Genomic DNA, 11,217 nt, shown 5'->3' with positions numbered 1-11,217 from the left:
GACTCACTACTGAAGACTGAGGGATATTAATTATATGCCCAAAAAAAAAAAAAAAAAATGTGAAAGGAGTATTGTCCCGACCAGAAATAGGTCATTAATATTTTGAAAAATTCCACTCATTTTATCCTAAAGCCGGATTAACAGACAAACTTACGATGTTTCCTATTGTATACATACTTTTTAATCTTTGACTTGGAATAGAGTTGTCTTAACTCCGGCTTGGGTAGCTGTAACAGTAGAGTAACACTAGAATATGGTGCTTGTCTCGCAGAAGTGCAGTATAAAGGATGTAGAGACATTGATTTTTTTTTTTTTTTTCGTCCTGACTGAGCTCTGGGAAATAAGCTGCAAAAGGAGGAAAAATTTGACTAAATCTAAAGTGAAGGTTCTATGGAATTTGTTTTTGTAAAAAAAATAAAAAATAAAGAAAATATTGTATTCCCTACTGTCTTTGTTCTTCCTTCGTAAAAATATAACAATTGTCAGGTATTCTTTGGATCTATTTATTTATTTTTATTTATTTATTTAAAAAAAAAAAAAGGCCTGGCTATCACAGATCCGTTTACAGTTACAAGGTTTTGATCATACAGGTTGCCTGTGGGTGAAGTTCTTTTCCGTTTTTCTTCCGGCTACAAGGTGAGTCTATTTTAACTTAGGAAGGAGTTATTGTTATGAAGGGGTTTATGAAGGCTATATCTGCGTTCTCCCTTTCGAAAATTCCCCATTAAGTTAAATAAAATCATCTGAGGTAAGAATAAATAAATTAGTAAATAATTACAGGTCGCCAGATTCAATAGGCTATTTAAGAACTATTGTAAAATAATCCATACTCGTAGGCAATTGGTCAAAGAATATTAATGTAAATATAAAATGGCAACTACAGTAGATACAGGCATGTTAAGAAAGCTGTGTTAATAGATGCTCGAAAAATGTGATTATCAGAGCGGTGATAATTGCACCCACGACTCGGAAAGTCAGATCGGGTGTTATGTTCTGTGTGTGTGTGTGTGTGTGTGTGTGTGTGTGTGTGTGTGTGTGTGTGTGTGTGTGTGTGTTTTAGTAAAGGAACTATATTATACTTTATCCAATTTTACCCAGATTTGGAAGAAAAGGTGAGGGACAGCGCATGAGGAAACCTATTGTAACAATAAGTCAGAAGTAAAAATCAACGGGGTAACTTAAACGTAAACCCGGCAAAATAAACTTTAAAAGTTTAATTCAAATTTGGACAAACTTGGGACAAACGCTAACAATATGAAAAAAAAGGTGATCTAATTTTGAGAACAATTAAAAGTTAACAACACAGATGCAAAGTCAAAGTTCAATCCGTATGCCTGGTTGTTAACAAAATATCTCGAACAATTTTCGTTTAGTAGAATGGCTGAAGATCAGCCAAAGAGTAAACCAGTTGTTTTTAGGATCAATAGGTCAAACCCCAAGATCACAGGCAAGACCAGCTTAAATCTTTTATCCAGTTTGGATCAACTTTTGTGGAAGGGTTGAGGATATGGCAAGAATAAAACGATTCGACATTGTCCACAAGCAGTCAGTGGTCAAGGTCAAAGGGAAAAGTCAAAGGCCACTTCAAAGCAGGGTCATCTCAAACGGGTTTGTTCTTGTTTGAACAAAACTTCCTGGAAACTTCAGGGTTTCAGAGTGAACAAAGGGACTCAGTTTTGTGTAAAATCAAAGTTGAATTCCATAAAACAAGGCAAAACTTCAACCCATGTGTCTGTATTTAATATAAATAACAAAAACATTTGACCTGATTAGGATCAAACCTGTTGAATGAGTCTAGGATCACCAGAAAGTTTTTTTTTTTTTTTTTTTTTTTTTAACAAGAGATAAAATATCAAGGGAAGATGGCAATGCTCATTAAACAGATTTTATTCGATGTATACTAAACTTTATGGAAGGGTTCATATTAAAATAAGGTTTGAGATATTCGGTTATAAGAATAATTTTCAGTCAAAGGTCAAGGTTACTGAGAAATGTCAAAGATCAAGGTCACTTGATAAAGTCATACAATTTTGATCCGATGTCAATCATAGTCAAAGGAAGAGTTAAGGTTAGGACAAGAATGGACTAATTTGATATTGAGAGTAATGTTTCGAAGATCAAGGTCACAGGACGAAGTCATACATTCGACCCTTAGACCAGTCAGTGGGTTGTTCCATTCTCCAACTGGTTATTCTTCTTTTAATGATAAGGATAATAGGGAGGTAATTATGTTGCTTAATTATTATGCCACAATTATTGTTAAGATACCTAATTTGGTGATATCTAAAGTGGTGATAATTTTATTGGCAAGGAAACAAAAGCATTCGGGGTTGAATGCTAATTGCTTGCCAAAATATGTTGCTGGATAAGGTAGAGGTTGCCCACAAACTAAATCTGACGAAATTTCAACAAAGTCTCTGGAATTCAGTCTTCCCGTTTCACAAAAAGCCAATCCATCACAATATACAGATACAGTATATATATATATATATATGACGGCGGACTTTCGCTCGTCTTTGACCAAATCCTCACTAAAGTTACCGGTAACAGGCCTCTGCACATCCACATAGTTGCTACTTCCTGAAGGTTTGGTGAATTTCCATCCCCAGTTTTTCGAGATTTCCTGAAAACACACACACACACACACACACACACACACACACACACACACACACACACACACACTGACAAAAAATATATTGCCTCACCTTGTTAACCCCTTAACCGCGGGGCGTCACTTTCGTGACGCTTGGGAGCAAGGGATCATACCGTGGGGTGTCACTTTTGTGATTCTGTGTTATTTTGAATTCACCCGGGCTTCCAAGTGGTGGCTTGTATCATCTATCAGTACTGCCAATGTCCAACACTAGTCAGCACTCCTAATCTCATCTGTACTCCCATCCATTGTTGACAATTTAGCCATTTCTCCCCATTCTTGACTCCCCTCTCTACCCCCCCTCCATTACCCTATCCTCTCGCCTGCCCTGCCGTGCTACACTAAGTAAATCTTCCCTGGAATTTTTCATTGATTTCATCCATTGAAATAAGCCTTATGCCCTATTCTTATACCAAATAATATATACAAGAAAGAAATAAGGTAAGTGAGCATGCCATACACCTGGAATTGGCTAATTATCACCTGACAACACTTCATATGCACTCGTTCGCTAATTTTCGCTGTTTATTTCCCCTTGAAATATGCCGTATAATCTATTTTCGTAATAAATATACATATAAGGAGGGAAGGGAGAAGCCTAACTGATATTTACATTCACCTGGAACTACCTAATTTATAATGTATTGTCTAGATTTCCTGCCAATCATTTCACTGCTATATATTAGCTGCTGTCAGGAGGCTAATGTTGGCAGTAATGCATTTCCCTAGGTAGGCCACCACCCCGGCCCACCCTTATCAGTTCACTCTCATCTTCCAATGTGGAGGTACGTCTGTTTGCTCTTGCTAACTTCAGGGACTTTTCACCCCCATGCAAAGGGCCCTGTGACCTTTACCCCCTACTAAACCTCGTATGAAAAGAGGTAAAGGGCTGACAATTGATAAAAGAGTGACTAAGATATTTCTATTGAGTAAAACAGTGCAAGTGGAATTGTAAATAATGTGTAAACAGCAAGTGAAAGTAATGAATGTAAATATACGTGAACAGTGGAAAATAGTTTTATAAGTTACTTCAAGTGACAGTGCATAACACAGTGTAAATAAAATAGAAATGTAAATAACGTAAATAAAATAGAGAACGTAAATAGAAATGTAAATGAGTAGTATTATAAGAATACGAGTATATACCCTAGGAGTAATGAAAGTGAAAGTTTCACTCTAGCATGTCTGAATACTATGAGTTATGAGAGTGAACGTGAAAGTGACATTCACTCTCAATGCTAGTATACAGGACGAGAAAGTGAATGCTACGTATTTTACTGAAAGAAATTGAATCCCTACAGTGACAATAAACTAATACTACTGAAGGAAACTTATGGATAAAGACTGTAGATATATATAAGTGTTATATAGTAATAGAAATATAAAGTGTGAGGGGTTTATGAATAATAAATGACAATACCAACAGCGAACTAGCGCAAGTGGGAAGGTCATATGCGCTCGTAATTTTCATTGCTTTCACAGTGGTTTTTATTTGGAGTATGGATCCCAAACTACTTGATAATCATAGAGTAGTGTTTATAGTGTTAATATCTGGCTGTGGTAATCATATTACGGGTTGTCGGGAAGTGTAAAGTGGAGACTTCGTTACCCAACTTCAGAGGTCTCCACAAGTCCTACGGTAAACGACGAAGGCTCAACAAACATATCAGGAGAAAGCTGAATGTATGTGCCATAGGCATATATAATTTTAATATTCTAGGACTAATAACTGATTTTTGGCAAATATTTTTTGAGAGTCTGTCGGAGCCTGAATAACCCCGCTGGAGACGCAAAACATTAGGAAACATGCCCGCGGTGTAAGGGCTAAAGGCGGGCGATATTAATTAGAGCGATAATAGAAAGATAACACTTTAACAGCGCACTCTTTCAGCAACGCCTATACCAGACAACTTAAATCACCACAAAAATTGAATAAACTCTTCATTTGCCCATGGCTCACATATCCACAAGATTTAGTTTTGAGATATCTGGTAGAAAAAGAAAAAAAAAAAATCCTGAACCGGGACTCGAAATCAGACCACCACCAATATTTAACCAATTCTTCCTTGACACATAACCCATATATCTGCAAAACTTTTTTGAAACTAATTAATAACTATTTTATACATCTTGTGGACAAACAAACGAAGTGACAGGCAAGGGTGAATTCATAGCCTCCTCGCAACTTCGTTGGCTGAGGAAATGACCAAAGTAATGATCATTATGTGGTGTTAAACTGGCACTAACTGGGGCAGTAAAAAAGATAAATGTAGTGGAAATATTTATAGTGGTAATGATTATTCAAAAGGTAATTTTAATGGTAAGAATTTTATGGCGACAATTACGAATATGACAGGAATGAGGGTATAATGCATGTGGTTGGAATAATATGGCTTTGACTGTAGGGAGCAATCAGGAGGTAAGAATAATGTTAATTTACTTGCAGTGATTTTTGTCTGAAGTGAATTAGGACTGAAGATAATTTTGGGTGAAATGAGTTTTGGCTGTAGAGAGTGTCAAAGGATTTTGACTGAGGAAAGTTTTAGTGACATGCCTGAGGTGAGGGAGTTCTTACTTAAGTAAGTTTTACTTTCTTTTGACTGAAGTGAGTCTAGGTCCAAGTGAGTTTTGGCTGAAAAGAGCGCTGGAGTTGTGCAGTGTCGGAAATGGAATGAGCGAGAGAGAGAGAGAGAGAGAGAGAGAGAGAGAGAGAGAGAGAGAGAGAGTTGTAGAAAAAAAGAGACATGGGGAGGCAGAAGGAATGGAGGGAGAAAAATTACATATTTTTGCAAGAAATGAAACTGTAAGATGGTGAGGACAGGCATGGAGAAGAAGGAAGGTGGGCGATGAATGAGAATGAGGAAAATAAGCTATGGATGATTATTAGATGAAGACAAGAGAAAAGAGTATGAAATAAATACAAATCATAGAGGATGGCATGCATTCTTCGAGATTAACCAGTGCACAGGGTCTAGGAACAGCACTTTGTCGCTTGAGAAGTGATCCAGCCCCATTCAAGTTTTAAAGGCTTTTTATTGAGTAGAGTGTGATGTACATGTGAAAGGCTATTTGTTGAAGCGGCTGTGTTTGTGAACGACAGCCTACATTGTACGTGAAAGGAGGAGCACGGACAGGGTACGAAAATGTGAGCACACATGGAAACATATACTGCCTTATCTTCTTGGGGGGAGGAGAGGCTATGTGTACAGGAAAAATAGAAAAGAGAAAGAGAAGAAAAGAGAATGAGAAGGAGGAAGGACAAGACTGAAAAGGAATGAAAAGTCAGAAGAGAAAATGGGTGGAAAGGAGACAGAATCACGAGCGAAAAAGGAAAGTAGCGAGCAATCAAGCACCACGTGTGGATGTGTGCGTGTTTAAACCAGACCAGTTGAAGTTTAAGAGGCCAGCGTGCCAAATGAGGCAAAAGTTGTGATAATAGGAAGTCTTGCTTGGTAGCCTGGCTGGGTTTTAGAGGATAAAGGAGCAAAGAAAAATAGTTCCAAGTCTTCCACTACGAGTAACATCTAAGTTAGATAAAATTGCGCAATAGAAAATAGAACATGATAAAATGAAAGTGACGAAGAGAATGGGAGGAGATGAACTGATGGACGGGACAAAAGTAAGAAACCAAGGTTTGGTGTAGGATGTTCTTTAAAAAAGAAAAGAAGGGAACCAATGGCTTGATTCCTCAAAATTATCCTTTATAAAACCTTTAAAATAAGAGAAGAGCAAAGGTAAATTCACCTCGTAATGGAAGGGAACATTAAGTCTGAAACTCTTGAAGTCATGGATAAGTGGAGACATACTGAGAGGAAAACTGTTCCAGAGTCGACCAGTTATGTCTATGGAGGGTGAAAATATTGTTTATTGTTTTCGTTAAAACAGAAAAAAAAAAAAAAATGGCGATGATGTATAGACAGATGGCCTCCGCGTGCCCCGCTTAGTGGCGGGCACATGCATTCAGAGAATAAAGATAAATGGAATTAAAAAAATTTTGACAAAGAAAAAAATATATCTGTGAAGAAGGAAAGACTGAAGGGAGCCAGTGCACGGAGCTGAGTTGCCGAGGAAAAAAACAAACTTTACTCTCCTTTGCTTGCCTATTCAGTCTGTTATCGTAATTTAAATTATGTTTCTGTTTACTTCACTATATTATTCACACTAGTTAAGAGGTTTCAAAGTAAAGGGGTTAGTAGACATAGCTTTAATCATCGCCATCACAAGGTGGCTCTTCCAAGGATGAATAAAATTGACTGGTGTTGACAAGAAGGAAGGAAATAGATGTAATCGCACCTAAAGGGATAGAATAATTGTGAGGTGAACACTCTACATATGACAGTCATGTTCCACACAAGAGTGAATAAGGTCCCTGTGTAGAGTAGTTAACTGTTTAGGATGAATGAAGACACTGAGTCTGTACAGCATATCTATGTTCTTCCACCTGAACTTGGCAGAGATTTTTGTCCATTTGCAGCTCATTTCCTGTAGTTCACCTGAACAAAACTGTTGTATGGGTCTGCATGTTTCTCATAGCACTTTTTTTTTCGTGACTAGCAACGGATTATACTAAAAATGTCTTGATAAAGTTCAGCTTTTAAAATGAAGATACGAAAATTTTAGTCGTGGTTAAAGTGAACACAGTATAGACCAGTAATTCGTAAGCTTAGCAGGCTTTCAAACACTCTTCCTTGACTATTTACTATTCGTATTACACCTTCTTATATCCTTGTAAATTATTTATATTTTTTCTATGTCGACAGAGACTCGATTACCGACGTACTATCTACGATTATATTTCCGAATCAGGTATAAAATTACAATGTTGATGGAAATTGAAGTCTCATAAACTGACAAAATTATGGCCCTTAGCTATGACAAAGCCGTTTTGGGATGAGAAATAATGAGACTTTCTCAGGAGGCAGCATAAAGGGGACACCAAGAATAACGAGAGATGGTTACGATTGAACTGGTTACTGGTGTTGACGGCAAATGGTTAGTCGCTTGGATGTTTGTAGGCAAAACGAAACATGAAGGTATTGACTTTCTGAGACATTTACAACAACAACGATATTTTTGTCCCGGTCAGAAATAAAACCAGTGAAGACTTGTTCGTCGGGGGATGAGGGAAGAAATCATGGATGAGGAAAAAAAAAAAAAAAAAAGGTGAGAGGACCAAATTTGTATGAGTAAAAAAATATGATAGGTATAAGGCAAGATGTGAATGGATACAAGATACAAGAAAGCAAAAAAGAGGAAACCAAGTATGAGATGAAATATTATATATGAGAAAGAAAGTGAATGAGAAAAAAAAGAACGTATGCATGATAGGATAATAGGTGTAAAAGCAGAAAAGTATGATAAAAAAAAATATGTATGAGGTAGAAGAGTTAAGCTTGACTAAAAGAGATAAAGAAGATTTTGTATGGGAAAGAATAAATCACATGATAAATAAAAGCATGAGAAAATGAGAAATGCATAGGAAAGCAAAACTGTGAAAGAGTTAGTGTATTTATGAGAAGAAAGATCATATGTACTAGATAAAGACGGGATATGAATGAGAAGGAGAGATGCCTGAGAAAAGGAATAATTGTATATATAAGAAAATAAGACAATATTAGAAAATAAAGAACATCAATAAAATGTATGAGTAGAAGAAAAGAAAGACTGTACCACATATGAGGTAAAGAGAAATATCAAGGCAAAGAGGATTAGATAAAGGAGGAAAAGGGAAAACTAGAAACTGGACTGAGGAAACGCGGAGGTCTGTCTATCTATCTATCTATTGCCAGACGCCTCAATCCCGTACGGGGTGGCCACAAACAAATCGCCTAACGTCGCCCTGTCCCCCGCAATTTCACGGCCCCGCTCCCAACTCACACACCCCTCTCTCATATATCTCTCCACTCCATCCCTCCATCTCATCCTCGGCCTCCCCCTCCCTCTCCCCCCTTCCACCTCACTCACATACACTCCCCTCGTAACTCTCTCACTCTCCACCCTCTCCACATGGACAAACCACCTCAGTGTGTTCCTTCTAACGCTTCCTATCACATCCACATCCACACCACAACGCTTCTTTATATTTTCATTTGTCAGCCTGTTTTCCATGTGACTCCACAAGCTCCTCTTCAATAACTTATTTCCACTGCCCTCACTCTTGACTAGTGTCCTGCCAACTACGTCCAAGCTTCACTTCCATACGTTAGAGTTGGTATCACAATACTGTCATGTAGTAACTTTTTCACTTCCATGCTCACTTCCCCGTTTCTTATCACTGCTTTCAAGGAACCAGCAACCTTTCTTCCTTGTTGTACCCTTTCAAGCACTTCACCCTCCAAACTTCCATCCTTACTCATCACACTCCCCAAGTATTTAAGCATACTCACATTTTCCATTTCCTCACCATCCAACCTCATTGTACATTCACTGACTTCACCTCTCTCAAAGACAATCACTTTACCCTTCTCTACATTCACCTTTAGATTCAGTTTCTTACACACTCTCCCAAACTCATCCACCAAGCCTTGCAGCTCCCCTTCGTCTTCACTTAACAACACAGTATCATCTGCAAACAACAGTACAGGGAGTTTCCAAATACTACCATCTCTCACTAGGGCCACTCCAACATCCATTGCCCTACCTTGTAACTCTTTTATTACTCCATCCATGTACAGATTGAACACCCATGGAGACATGACATCCCTGTTTCAACCCAACCTTCAAAGAGAAAAATTCACTCAGTTCACCATCCACACACTGCAGCCTTAGCACCCTCATACATACTCTTCACAGCATTCAACAACTTCCCATCTACTCCATATATTCTTAATATTTTCCACAATCCTTGTCTATCCACCCTGTCATATGCTGTCTCCAAATCCATGAAGGCCACATATAACATCTTTCTCTTCTCTAGAAACTTTTCCACTAAAGATCTAACAATGCATATCTGATCTACATGACCTCTTCTCTTCCTAAAGCCTCCCTGTTCTTCTCCAACTAATTCATCTGTTCTTTCTCTAACTCTGTCAATAAGTATCCTACCATACACTTTTCCTATTATACTAAGAAGACAAATGCCCCTGTGATTACCACATACTTCTTTTTCCCTTTTTCCTTTGTACAAGGGAATAATTATACCTGACTTCCAATCCTCTGGGACTTTGCCTTCCTCTCATGCCAATCTGCACATCTTCCACATCCATTCTACTACTCTCTCTCCCCCATACTTCATCATTTCACCACACATTCCATCAATTCCTGGGCCTTTCCCCATTTTGACTTTCTTCATTACTTCCACAACTTCTATCCTACTGATTTCTTTCTGTCCTCTCACCTCCCTCCTTCTCCCAGCCATTCCCCAGATGGATAGATAGATAGATAGATACTGTAGAAGCAAACGAGAAGTTACCTATAGGATAAAAAAATCTATACTTGTATCAATAACTATCTGTCTATGTATCTGTCTACCCATCTATCTGAAAAGAAAGAAAGGACACTGACAAAAAGAGAAATAAAATGTGTTTTGGAAAAATGTTGAGGAAAATATATGAATACTGGCAAAAATATAAAGAAAAAAGAATAGATGCGGAAGGAGAACAGAGAAGAAGAGAGGATATGCGTGTGAAGGAGGAAATGTGCGTTAAAAATACCTTGTCGTCCTTCGCCTTTAACAATGGATTCTGATTATCATAACAGCCATCTGCACTTTACTGCTAATGGGGCTGAGTCTTTCACTGCCAGTGGTCTCTCCTAAATCAACCTCTTCTGTGAAGTGATGCCTTCTGTGTATTATTCCTCCTATTCCCAGACTATTTTATTCAGCTCAGGAGAGACTTCTTCAACTACAGGGTTTACATTTACCCTTGATCATCTATCTGTCTATTGCCAGACGTTTTAATCCCGTAAGGGTCGGTCACAAACAAATTGCCTCCATGTCGACCTGTCCCCCGCCATTTCACTGCCCTCCCCCCAGGTCCCACCTTCCTCTCTCATATACCACTCCACTCCATCCCCCCATCTCATTCTTGTCTTCCCCCTCCCTCCCCACCCTCCATCTCACTCACATACATTCTCCTCGTCAGTCACTTGCTCTCCATCCTCTCCACATGGCCAAACCATCTCAGTGTATTTTTCCTAACGCTTTCTATCACATCCACATTCACACCACAATGCTCCTTCACTTCCTCATTTGTCAGTTAGTCTCTTCATGTAACTCCACATGTTCCTCTCAGATATCTCATTTCCACTGCTCTCACTCTTGACCTGTGTTCGCCAAACAAGATCCAAGCTTCACCTCCATACTTTCGAGTTGATATCACAATATTATCATGCAGCAACTTTTTTACTTCCATGCTCACTTCCCTAATTCTTATCATCGCTTGAGCATCACCTCCACTATTGGCAGTCCTTCCTAAATTGAGAAAAACGTGTCCACTAGCAAGAATTGCAATCCCTGGCTTATCTGAAACGTGAAACAATAGGGCTACAAGCTGACGCTGTCATTGTGCTGCGTTCCGCTATCCTGCTTTCAGGAGATAGAAAGATTAGGATTTTGTATA

Source organism: Coenobita brevimanus, chromosome 5, assembly GCF_032717465.1.
Source record: "Coenobita brevimanus isolate Jiangsu-jjx chromosome 5, ASM3271746v2, whole genome shotgun sequence".
Taxonomy (NCBI): Eukaryota; Metazoa; Arthropoda; class Malacostraca; order Decapoda; family Coenobitidae; genus Coenobita; species Coenobita brevimanus.
Note: the sequence above shows the minus strand (reverse complement) of the source record.